Below are 13,920 nucleotides of genomic sequence, written 5' to 3'. Positions count from 1 at the left end.
TCTCTCTCTTTGCTCTGAATACACCAGAGTGAACATGAAAGAAATATCATCAGTCAACTACAAGTGACTAGAAAGAATATTGACACATATGGAGTCCAACATTGTATTGTCTGTCTTGATTTGTATAACTTTTTATTCTGTATTTTGTGATTTTCTTTTGTGCTATTGAATTTGAGTATTGCTTGTCATTTTTACTATTGTCATTTTTACTATTGTCATTTGACTATTGCTTGCATTTGACTATCGTTTGTCATGTAACATGTAATGTGTTTGGACCCCAGGAAGACTAGCGGTCGTCTTGGCAGCAGCTAATGGAGGAAACTTTTAAATAAACAAATCAGTTATTAGCATTAGACTGTTGTGATGTCATTATTCAGTCTTAAGGCGTTTTCACACCAAGTCTGTATTTTTCATTCAAAATCATGCTCTCTCTCCCTCTCTCTCTCTTTGACTCTCCCTCTCTCTCTTTGTCTCTCCCCCCTACTCTGAAGTTGTCAGCTCTCCCTGCCCTGTTGGCATCATCATGCTCTCTCTCTCTCTCTCTCTCTCTCCCTCTCTCTCTCCCTCTCTCTGCACCACTCTGAAGTTGAACACAGCAGTTTCAAGACAATACACATTAAATAAATATTATCAGTAGGCGACACAAGTCATGTTTCTTATGATGTTCAGGAATGGAGATGACAAAACAATTCTTATCTGAACAGCAAAGATGATATGAAGAAACACAGACTCATCTCTTGTCCTACTGTCCACTTCTATCATCTGAGTGGCAGCAGACTCATTTTCTCTCTGCTCTCAGCTTCCTTCAATCCGTCCCTGGTGCTGTGATTCATTAAAGAAGCAGATAGGAAATGTAATTGATCAGAACATGATGTCCCGTCATAGAAGGGATTCATTTCATGTGTTCTGGCCCATGTCAGTTCATTTAGCTTTATTTACCATAAGAAATAAGTCAGGAATAATCAACTCCTAGATGTGACTTCAGTGATTTTAATGCACAATGTGGAGGCAAAGAACCAAAGTGCACTTGGGAAACCGACTAATACTTGGAACAATGGTTACCATACACTGCAAGAAAGGACGGGTTAGAACACAAACTAGCATGCAGGAGAAGCAAGTTCAAACTCACCATGCCTAAATACAAGAAAGCTTAAGATGGCACAACAAACTTTATCATGCACTATAGAAACTAGGGATGGCACGATACCACTTTTTCCATATCCAATCCGATACCGATACCACAACCTTGAGTATCTGCCGATACCGATATCAATCCGATCCGATCTTTTTCCCTCGCTTATACAAGCTGATAATAATAAATTTACCAATGCACTTTGCTTAACCCAGCCATCTAAACAGCATGTTCAATCTGTGGACCAATATTTATTCCCTAAATGAAAGGCCCAGAACATAGACTCAGTAATGCACTAATGCTGCTTCTTCTTAAGCCTTCTCGCTCTCCCTCTCTCTCTCTCTGTCTCACACACACACACACACACACACACACACACACACACACACACACACACACACACACACACACACACACACACACACACACACACACACACACACACAGACACACACACAGTCAGTCCCTGGTCTCCCTTACTTGCGTGGAACACGGTGGAGGGGAATTTACGCATCAAGGTGTTTGTAAACAGGGACACACGTGCTAATCTAGTTTTATTTGGCGTTTTGAAGGAACATGCGACTTTTGGGATGAATTATAATGAAGGACGGACACATCGGCACTTTATGATCGCTGCTGAGGCAACTTATTGGTGTGAGTGTTCATTAGGATTTACTTTGCTGAGCGTTCATCTGCCAGAAAGTGCCTAGATGTGACTTCACCTCTTGATGGGAATGGTAACATATTGATGGTGATATTGTGATGTGTTGTGTGTTGTGTTTTTGTTTCTCACCTTAGCTTGTTGGAGTGGATCTCTCTCCTCTCCCTCTCGCTATTGCGGTCGGGTTGTTTGTTTGATTCAGCGAATCAAACAAACAACCCGTTTAGGCTATTTAAGCGTTGGAAACAACCCGTTTCCAACACCTAAATAGCCTACTCCATCATATTAAAGTGCACTCGGTCATGCTGCTGCTGTGCTGCTCGCGTTGACGCGTTCGTATCTCTCTTCCCCGTGACGGGCTGCATTTTACATGATAGTTTAGGCTAATGGATCGGATCGGATTCTACCTCTTTTCCCCCTCAGATATCCGATCCAGTGATTTTGGCCGGATTGGCTCCGATACCGATACTGAGTATCGGATCGGACCATCCCTAATAGAAACCCAGGTATAGGCCTCCACCCAGTGACCAACCACCTGCGGAAATATGCTCACCCGGCGTAGCCTACTGTAACTGGCAATAAGGAATCTTTCAAATGCTAGCGCCCTCTAGAAACACTCAAGTCGCTTTACAAAATGAAATAAACAAAATAGCCACATCAACAAAATGAAAGACAAAAAGGACAAGAAACTATAGGACAAAAACAGCAGTGGCAACAGAGCTCCTCCTATGAAATGCAGCAGAGCTAGGCCATGAGGAAGGCCACCCAATCGTCAGGCTCCCTCATTCCTTGGAGCCTACGAGCTACAGAGACCGACCGAACCAGGTGGTGCTGTACAAGCGCACGGAGAAGAACTTCCAACACAGCAGTACTAGGCCAAACTGGGCCCTGCAGAAAGCCACCGGGAAACCCCGTCGTCATGCTCCTCGTTGCTGGAGCCTACGAGCTACCAACCAAATAGTGCTGTACCGTGGTATGAAGGAGCTAATGCTCCCTCCAGCTAGCTCTGCTCCTTATTCTGGCATGACTCTGTCTCAACCATCACAGCGGTGTCGGGAAAGAGCGAGGCAAGCCTAACTAACAGCCATGCACGCCTCACTTTTAAAGAGGCGGTCAACTAGCAAGAGGGGGAGGAGCCTCACCTGTTCTGGATGGGAGATGATGAGGGGGGCGTGGCAGCACTAACATGGGACAGCTCAACCCACCACACATCCCGTCAGCTTCTCATCCAATGAAAACGTTGTTTGCTGTTCCAGGAAATAGGATGAACCTTGGATACGGGGGCCGGTATGGTGCAGGGAAGCTAGTCCACTCATTAGAGGTGAGAGGCTCTGCCAGAACCTGAGTCCGGCCCGACCGGGTCCATGTGCCGGGTCAGAATATCCCTTCTATACCTCGGGCCCCGGCCGCGCTCGTGGTCAGATATTGATATAATTGTGGTCATATTTGGTGTGATAAGATCAGAATGTTATAACATTGTAACCTTCAAATCTTTATGTATTCATAAGACTGAACAGACATCAGGGTTATAGTTGAGACAAGCAGCCAACTTACTAAGACAATTTCAGGTTGGGGTTGGGCTCGTGCCCATACTTGCAGTCAATGGGACGGGACGGGCCCAGACAGAACGGGCTCGGGTCGAGTCGGCTTGTTTTTTTGGGGGCCCGGATCTAAGATCTACCGCTCAGCTCATAGAAGCTGAGGTAGTGAGTTGAATAACGTTACGGTGCTAGAAGAGGAGAAAATCCAACTGGGAGACTGTCTGCAAAGAGTAAAGAAAGATCAGGTATGTATGCCATGACTCTACACACACATGCACACACACACACACACACTCCCGCACACACACACACACACACACACACTCCCGCACACACACACACACACACACACACACACACACACACACACACACACACACACACACTCCCACACACACACACCACACACACACACACACACACACACACACACACACACACACACACACACACACTCCCACACACACACACACACACATACACACCACACACACACACATATACACACCACACACACGTGATGACAACAAAACAAAGATGCTCACAAGTAATTTTTTGCAAGTCCAAGTCAAGTCTCAAGTCTTTTGGTCACAAGTCTAAGTCAAGTCTCAAGTCTCTTAGGGATGAGTGTTCTATCATCTGCTGGATGCCATCTGGTCTGCTTAGAACACTGTGGGCACAGCTGTGAAGCGGAAAGCGCGCGGCAGAGCTGGCTGCGGACAGACGGGTCAGAACACGTGCGCGGGGTGCAGGGCCCAGGCCCGTGATGAGGAATGAGGACGATGAGCAGTGGCTGGCAACGTGTATAGAGAGGCAAAGTGACTCACTTCTCTGGTACAGCGCTGAAGCAGGAAGTGACGTTCACTTTGGCTCTCTATAGGTAGGTGACCTGTTTTTTCTTCCTCAACAGGATCACCTCTACCCGATCAATATCCTCATCTCATTGGTTATGAGCTAAGGGACATAACTGATCCTAGATCAATATGCTCATCTCATTGGTTATGAGCTAAGGGACATAACTGATCCTAGATCAATATGCTCATCTCATTGGTTATGAGCTAAGGGACATAACTGATCCTAGATCAATATGCTCATCTCATTGGTTATGAGCTAAGGGACATAACTGATCCTAGATCAATATGCTCATCTCATTGGTTATGAGCTAAGGGACATAACTGATCCTAGATCAATATGCTCATCTCCTTGGTTATGAGCTAAGGGACATAACTGATCCTAGATCAATATGCTCATCTCATTGGTTATGAGCTAAGGGACATAACTGATCCTAGATCAATATGCTCATCTCATTGGTTATGAGCTAAGGGACATAACTGATCCAATATGCTCATCTCATTGGTTATGAGCTAAGGGACATAACTGATCCTAGATCAATATGCTCATCTCATTGGTTATGAGCTGAGGGACATAACTGATCCTAGATCGCTACTCCTACTCTGAGATGCTTGATAAATATGGAGCATAATGTGGTGATGTGTCACTCCTCAGCATGTTTAATAAAGCATTTGCATAATAATGTATGTCCGCCCATTGGCAGAGATCATAATTACAGTCATCAGAATAAATTCAGGTTAAGTGCTTCCCATAGACAACCAGCGTAGAGCAATAAATATGTCATCAAACAAACCGAATGATATCCATCATAGATATACAAGCCTGATTTGATATCAGATTTTTAATCATAGTCAATATATCAGTGTTGAGTCAGTCATGATGTCATTTGGCATGCTAATTTGGCTAACTAAAGCCATCTTACCACCTCTGTGGTGTGTCCACTCCCCCCTCCTCCCTCCTCCCTCCTCCCTCCTCCCTCCTCCCTCCCCCAGAGGAGCCGGCAGACTGGGAGAAGGAGCTGCAGCAGGAGCTCCAGGAGTACGAGGTGGTGAGCGAGGCCACAGACAGAGACGAGCAGTGGGACCAAGAGATTGAGAAGATGCTCCAGGCTGACAGCAGCTAGGTTGAGATGTTGAAAGGTTTTGGGTCGTGGCTGGGCTTGGAGAACCCAGCGTACCCAAAGAAGCGTGATGACACGGACAACTTAGCCGAGGAGTGAGAAGAGAAGGTGGTCCAGGCACAGAACGCGGTAAACAAACAGCAAGCAGCCCAGGAAGACGAGCCAGCAGCCCGCCAGGAGAACTCCGAGCAGCCGGGGAGAGGACTGGGCGGTAAGACTACCCTACGTGCTTCTTAATCATCTCACTTTTAGATGTGGAACTCGTCATCAGTTAGTCAGCCTTGCTGTCCTCCATAAAAATGCCAGGTGTAACCTTATATACATGAAGATAATGCCATTTGGTGGAAGCAAATATGGTATAAGTGCATTACAGTATGTTGTGACTCTTGGGAGCATAGGTGGCCCCAGTGGGAATCAAACCAACAACCATGACAGTGTTCGTAGTGCTACTGAGCTACGTTACACAAGCACAGTGGTGTATAAAGTACTCGAAAACCATACTTAAGTAAAAGTAAAGATATCTTCCCAGGAAAAGACTTTGGTAGAAGTCAAAGTCACTCATTAGAATATTACTTGAGTAAAAGTCTTAAAGTACTTGATATGTTCTGTACTTAAGTATCAAAAGTAATTTTCTGATATTAAATGTAATTAAGTATTGAAAGTAAAAAGTACAAGTAAATGCTGCAAAAATAATCAAGCAAAAGACATGCCTGGGCTTGAGTGGAAGTCTATTTCTTCTTCTTGACTTTTATAGCCGCTGGCAAACAACGTTATGTTGCATTACAGCCACCAAATGGAATGGCGTGTGGATCGTGATTAACGTAACTTGCAAACTAGGAGCACTGATTTGCCAAACCTGATTGCTTGCAGGCTACGCAATTTCTTCTGATTTTACTTTGTAACTAAGATGCTTGGGGGAAATGTAGTGGAGTAAAAGTATCCATTTTATTTGGGAAATGTAGTGGAGTAAAAGTGAAAGTTGACAGAAATATAAATACTCAAGTAAAGTAAGGATACTCAGAAAAAATACTTAAGTACAGTACTTAAGTATTTACTTAGTTACATTACACCACTGATAGTTCCATTGAAATAAACTGCATTCTGTTCTGCGTGCTCCCCCTGTGTCGCTGTAGCAATGTTTTGATGAAACGGTCTGCTACACACAAGAAACCTTTTCATCAAAGTACTGTACAAGTCAGAGTCGAGTAGCAAGTCACCAGAACAAAAAGTCAAGTCTCAAGTTTTCTCTTCATGCATCAAGTCAAGTCTCATGAAGCCCTAATCCCGTCCTCTCCCTCCTCTCTTTGAAGACTACATCTTCAGTTTTGCCACCAATGCCACCAAGAAGATATCAGAGTCTGTGGCAGGGACCGCTCAGACCATCAAGAAGAGCGTGGAGGATGGAAACATCGACGGCATCATAGACAAGGCACGCTGCTCTCTGCTTCTTGCACGGCGACATCATCAACAATTTGTATTGTCCTCATATTCACATAATATTCTTCATGAGGCAAATGGGACACGCTGATGATGTACCTTGATAAATGTAGTCTATTGTAGTGGTTTCCAAAGTCTGAGACTGTGGGCCTCCCCTCAGACAAAGCCACCCCCCCTACAGACACTCGATAATTAATTGAGCCAAGATAGCCTGATATTGCTGTAGCCTGTTTGACATACTTCAGATGACACCAATACATAAAAATGCCTGTCATAAGGTCTGCCTGAAGGAATTATTTGTTTCTGACTCTGGGAAAGTGGGGAAAACTTGTAAAATTCCCAAAACTACTGATTATCTTAACTATTTCTTTAACCAAATCACACAAATTTTGACTATTCTAGGTTTAGGTTTAGGTTCTATGTGATCTCCTTTTGAGATATTTTTTTTCACTTCCATTCACTGAGCCTCCCCTGAAACTGTCTGGAGACTCCCTGGGGAGGCCCGCCTCCCACTTTGAAAACCTCGGGTCTATAGATTCAATTTTTACCTCGTTGATACAATATAGGTCCCTTCCTTCTTTGAGTATGTGTCTGTCTGTGTGCTGACCTGTGCGTTTGTCTGCTTCCAGACTTTCCTCGGAGACTTCCAAAAGGAACAGCAGAAGTTTGTCCAGGAAAATAAGGCCAAGAGATCAGGTGGGATGCACAGCGATTCGCCTATTTCACATCGGCAAAATACCCAAAAGCCAGATTGCCAACATTTTCTCCCCCTTACTCATCAGAAGTATTTGTGTGCACAACACATTTGTTGAGACAAACTGTGATAAGCAACAACACAAAAATACTCAACAATCTATTATAGCTATTTAGGCTGTAAAAAATGCTACCTTTTCTGTATAGGGGAGACTCATGGGTACCCATTAAACCCATTTTCATTCAGAAATATCTTAAGGTGAGAGGTCAAGGGACCCCTTTGAAAAAAAATCCTCTGCCAAAATGTAGCCTTCATTTTGAGTGTTTGATTTTATTTTATTTTTTTACCTTTACATGTCATCAGTGACATCATTGGCGATGTGACTGATGATATTACCGATGTTGTACCAAAATTTGAATGTCTGGGACCCCTAGATTTTTGTGACATCAAAGTGGGGTCACAAGCCAAAAAAGGTTGGGGACCCCCTGCCCTAATGTGTGATGAGTGAAGCTGCCTGTGCTGGCGTTTGTGCCCAGATGCAGCGGTGCCACCCTGGGTCGGCTACAACGAGGAAGAGACCATCCAGCAGCAGATCCTGGCTCTGTCTGCCGTGAGTCACGTACAGATCCTACACGATGTCAGCATGTGTTCTCTCATGTCACTTATAACACGGCTTTGTTGAAAGCTCATCTCTGATTGGCCGATAATCGCTCTCTGTGGTCTGTCTCACACCTGATCCTATCAGTCTGCAGTTAAAAAACATCTGGTCCATGAAGCGCCACCTAGTGTCTAAAACGCATTAGTCTTTAGCTGCTGCACACGGTCCTGCTGGAGCATTTATAGGCAGAATCTTGTCAATCACATTAGCTTATAATCAGATCATTTAAAGTCAACATTTTATTTCAAATGATTCATGTGTTTGGTAAGTAGCTGTGACGATATCCGATACTTTTCCAACTCTCAACTGATGCCGATACCGATATATGCACATATTTTCCCCCATCTCATTTCAGAGAAAATCAAGTCTCCCCTGTAGTGGAATTAACACATTCATATACATACTCTTATCATGATGGCCCACTAGCAGATATAAACATAAATAATATACACATACATATATAATGCTTTTCAAAATGTGCACATTCATGGGGCAAAATAAGAAAACGACTTCAACTTAGGTCATGTAAAACATGCCATATTTTTTATTTATATAACGTTTAAGATTCATCCTACTTAAACAGACTTGGATGATGCTCTCCCTGGGTTAGGGTTAGCGTCATTTTATCGGCCTGTCATATCGGCAGAGATGTTAAATTATTTTAAAGCTTTTATCGGCCGATACGATAACATGCCGATATGATATTATCGAGCCTGTTGTTATTGCAAAATAGAAAAGGAGTGGTCCTTATACATTAATTGAGGTGGTTGGTTTTATCCATAACCATCCTGCAGTTTTGTGTAACTCAACGTACTTATGCATAACTCAGTTTGAGTTTATTTGGCTCGTCATTGACTCAGCACAGATAATCAACAGTGTTGGGGAGGCCTCTGCTGTCTCTGTGTGAAAGTTGTGTCAAAACTAGGGATGCAGCGATATGAAAACTTTGGCCGATACCGATAACTGATATTAACAATGCTGTTATTTTGCTCATCGGACAGATAACCGATATATTAAAAAAATGACTAACATCTGCCGATGAATGAATGAAATCTTTATTTTGAACATGTGAGAAAAAAAAACAATAAAAAACAACAACAAAACAAAATAGTTAAAACAAATAAACAATATTAACATGTCCGAAAAGGAGTAAGAAGTATCAACTTATTTAATCCTACCCCTTCTCCATTACTCAGTAATTAATAATCATCTATTGACTTCCATATTTATATCCTATTAACCTATTATAATCCTATGTATATGTATATATATATATATATATATATATATATATATATATATATACGCCGGACGCTGGTGATGTATCTTCCTGTAGGACAAGAGGAACTTCTTGCGCGACCCCCCGGCCGGCGTGCACTTCTGCTTCATCATGGAGGAGATGTACCCTCTGGCCACCGTCATGCTACAAGAAGACCAGCTGCTCAACCGCATGCGCTTTGACCTGGTCCCCAAACAGTCAGTAGGCCGTGTGTGGACGTGTGTACGTGTGTGTGTGTGTGTGTGTGTGTTAGTCTCTGTGTGTGTGTGTGTGTGTGTGTGTGTGTGTGTGTGTGTGTGTGTGTGTGTGTACGTGTGTGTGTGTGTGTGTGTGTGTGTGTGTGTGTGTGTGTGTGTGTGTGTGTGTGTGTGTGTGTACGTGTGTGTGTGTGTACGTGTGCACGTGTGTGGTCTAATTAATGTCACAGAGTTCCCACAGTCATGCAATACCTGGAAAACTGGAAAAGTCATGGAATTTCAATATTTTGTTTTCTATGCCTGGAAAAGTCATGACTAAAATCATTGAACGTTTTGGAAAAGTCATTGATTTTGTTGTGTGTAATGAAATTAATTGTTATGGGTAATCTTTTTTTTTTATAAAGATTTTTATGGAAAATTCATGATTAAGTTTCCAATAGCTCCCATGCAATGTGACCGACTCCCTCCAAATCAATACCAGATTATTAGACTGGACAAATAGGACACATCTCATTATATTTGATTTGAGTGATTCTTGTATTTTATATTAATATTTTTATGGAAAATTCACGATTTCTTTCAATAGCTTCCATGTAATATGATGCCATGACTAAAGCACTAAAATTCCAAGTGCAAGTATGTTCAGCATATTTTAAGTATGTTAAGCATATGTTAGACCAAGGGAAAAAACACTAAAACTGAAAGTATAATAATAGCATTCATATTACAATAATCAAGAATGATAATAAAAACAACAGTAATAATAAAACATTTATGCATATTAGTCCAGAATTTAGGCAAAATACCTCACTCAGTTTAGGACGTAATTCATGTCAATGTAACCCTGGTCCGGTCCATTATGATGACTCACCTGTGTTTGTGTTTGTTTGTAGTGTGAAGGAGGAGGCGTTCTGGAGGAACTACTTCTACCGGGTGTCTCTGATCAAGCAATCGGCCCAGCTGACGGCGCTGGCAGCCCAGCAGCAGCAGAGGGAGGAGGGGGACAGAGGGGCCAGTGTCTCCCCTGAGGACGTCACCTTAACAGGTTAGAGGGAGGAGGGGGACAGAGGGGCCAGTGTCCCCTGAGGATCACCTTAATATATATGTGTGTGTGTATGTATGTATATATATACATACATACGGTATATATATATATATATATATATATATATATATATGTATGTATATATATATATATACACACACACACATACACGCACATATCCTAGCCACTAAATTAAAAAATGTATATAATTTCTTTGCAGAAAATGTCAGACCAAAAACCCCACCTGTTTCCATCAGTGACATGCAGAAGGTAAGAGTGCTATACTGTGGATGTGGTGGTTGTGTATGCTCAGTATGTATACAAGTGGCTGAGGAAGAAGCTCTCTGTTTTCAGTCCCAGCCGGCCCAGGAGGAAGAGGAGGACATGTGTTCGAGTCCCGGGGTGTCAGAGTTTGTGAGCGACGTGTTCGACTCCGCCAACATCAACCAGGACGACCTGAAGAAAGAGATGGAGCAGCTGGTGCTGGATAAGAAGGACAGCCCCTCTCCTGAAGGTCGGCTTTCTTACACTTTTGTTTCATCCTTTAGGGAACTGTGTGTCTGTTACATTTCTTAAGCTGGAAATGAGCATTCGGCATTCAAGCTGCTGATAAAGACGATATTTTGTGCCGATGTTGCAGATTTTTCATTCCCCAAAAAATTCCAAAAATCAGAAGCACTCTTGTTTCCCACCGAATTTTATATTTGGTAGGGTGGAAAAGCCTGGGAAAGAGCATTGAGGCCAAAAATGTAATTAAATGTATATTAATAATAATAACAACAACAACTCTACTACTACTACTACTACTACTACGGCACTTGGTAGAGCGCATCATACCTCCGCCAGCCTTTCTAAGTGTCGTGGTGTTACGTGAATCCGTTTAGAAGTTAGGCTCCTTTTTGTGATTGCCACGCCCCCTTTTGGTCAGTGAAAGCTTACGTGAAATATGTTTATTTACAACAGGTTTCTCTGCAAATGTTTTCTTTATTTCCTCTTTGGTACTTGGGGGATTTCGGATCACACACAAAACATTGCGACAGTACTTTGATTTAAATGTCATTATTTGGACGGTTATAACCGGACGTTTCTGTTTTATTCTGGCTGACTTGACGCTTCTGAACCTGTGAGCAAATCTCTTTTAGATTTAGATCTCTTGTTGATGTTGTAATGCAATTGAGTCTTCCCTGTCTTTTATTCCTGTGTGCCTTGGTATCACAAATATAAATATAGTGTATAAAGAATAAGCAGCTAGTTGGCTGCGTCTGGGTGTGGGCTAAACACTGGAGCAGCTTGTTACTGCATAGCCTCATAGTTTTTTCAATGGCTATTATGATATCCATCATATCAAAGATATACAAGCCTGATTTGATATCAGATTTTTAATCATAGTCAATATATCAGTGTTGAGTCAGTCATGATGTCATTTCGCATGCTAATTTGGCTAACTTAAGCCATTTTACCACCTCTGTGGTGTGTCCCCTCCCTCCCTCCTTCCTCCTCCCTCCTCCCTCCTCCCTCCCCCCTCCTCCTCCCTCCTCCCTCCTCCCTCCTCCCTCCTCCCTCCTCCCTCCTCCCTCCCCCCTCCTCCCTCCTCCCTCCCCCAGAGGAGCCAGCAGACTGGGAGAAGGAGCTGCAGCAGGAGCTCCAGGAGTACGAGGTGGTGAGCGAGGCCACAGACAGAGACGAGCAGTGGGACCAAGAGATCGAGAAGATGCTCCAGGCTGACAGCAGCTAGGGGGCGCTGCCTCTCCTCTGCACAGTCACTGATTTGCTGCCCCCCCCTCCCCCCATGGACGACTAGCAACCCATGCTGCACAAAGGGACTAAATATGATTCCCCTCTATATGTATATGATTACCATCTGTCGACTTGTATCCATGCTTCCGTAACTCAGGGTTCCTACGCAGGTCTGGAAAGTGAATAGTTTGGCGATTTGAAAACAAAAGTCTGGGAAAAGTATGGAAAATGTTGTAGTTCAGGTCCGATACACACACAATTCTAGTTTTGATCTTGGTCTAGACCAACTTTGAATACACAGCTTGTGTTGATGTGAAGAATAATGTTCAGATAGAGGGATGCTCTTATGAGCCAGCCACTGTCAGCATGCATTATATCAAATAGCTGCACCAACATCACATCTAGTCAAGAACATCGGCCATATGTGAAAGAAAGCATGTAGGAACCCTGCCGATCATCTCACATATTCTGATATTTCTTCATCAGACCAGATCTAGATCTAGGTCTGCGTTAATCATATTGAACACCAGACAACATCTTCCGAGGAAAAAGTATGTGATTTTCTTTGATTGAAAATGTGTAAGGACCCTGGGACCTGATACAAGTTTGAGATATGATTATATCTTCTTGCTTTGCCCTGTTCATGAGAGCCATGTACTGAGGCAGAAAGCCGCTAGAGGGCGCTCCAGTACAAAGTGCCAGGCACTTTCTTCTGATGGGGGGGCTGTTTGAAATCCTAGATCCACGTCTGAGTTAAGTATCTTTCAGCTGCTGCTTGCAGGTGGTTTGTACAGTAAAGTCTGTAGTATAGTTACAGTAGAGTCAAATCTATGTCGATAAAGAGGATTGATTTGTGGCACTTTGCACAGCAGCACTTCAGACACTATTTCCCTTTCATTCTCCTTTCACATGTTTCTATTTCATTTGGACAAAGTTGGAAATGTGCGCATGTCTTTGTTCAGCTACACGGCTTGTTTCTCTGTAGCTGAAGTATTGTACATGTGTTCTCTATTTGATCTTTTCCTTCAATAAATATTCAAATCTGTTACAAAAGCAACCGGTAGACTGTGGCTCAACTTGATACATACATGGATGAGTTCAGGGAGTATGAATGGAAATGAAGTTATAGGACATGTCACATATGTATATATATATATATATATATATTTATAAAACGGCTCTCTCAAATCAAGCAATCTGATTGGTTCACAGCCATTGTATAATTCCAGTAACCGAGTTCAATAACCCATGGCCATGGGTTATTGGTTGCCATGGCAACTCTCTTACTAAAAGGCAGCGCTGCGCTCGAGCCAAACAGCTTTCTCCTGATCTGCTGTATGGAGGGTCACTAGTCCTTACAATGAGTCATTATGGACGCATGATGGCGCAACTCTCTTACTAAAAGTACCTCAAAAACAAAATGGCGGAGACACCTTTCAGATCCTTGTGAATCGATCTTCGCTTATAACTTTACTAATACTTCGCAGAAAATGATGTTTTGTACAAGAATAGACGCGCGCGCCCTCACTCTTAACCCCGCATTTCTAAATAAGACGTAACGTTACTT

At 42.9% G+C, this 13,920-nt stretch overlaps 1 pseudogene across 1 annotated transcript; it reads left to right on the top strand.

Annotated features, from left to right (window-relative positions):
• Window positions 1–5,315: 5,315 nt before the first annotated feature.
• LOC310790994 (synapse-associated protein 1-like) lies at window positions 5,316–12,351 on the top strand (annotated as a pseudogene). The gene is made up of 9 exons: window positions 5,316–5,517; window positions 6,617–6,735; window positions 7,373–7,439; window positions 7,974–8,047; window positions 9,432–9,571; window positions 10,465–10,616; window positions 10,837–10,886; window positions 10,977–11,130; window positions 12,221–12,351. The product of its transcript is annotated as a synapse-associated protein 1-like (transcript).
• The last annotated feature ends 1,569 nt before the right edge of the window (window positions 12,352–13,920 follow it).

This window comes from Poromitra crassiceps (genome assembly GCF_964638095.1).
Source record: "Poromitra crassiceps genome assembly, chromosome: 16".
In the NCBI taxonomy this organism is placed as follows: domain Eukaryota; kingdom Metazoa; phylum Chordata; class Actinopteri; order Beryciformes; family Melamphaidae; genus Poromitra; species Poromitra crassiceps.
Note: the sequence above shows the minus strand (reverse complement) of the source record. Positions and strands in the feature narration are given on the sequence as shown.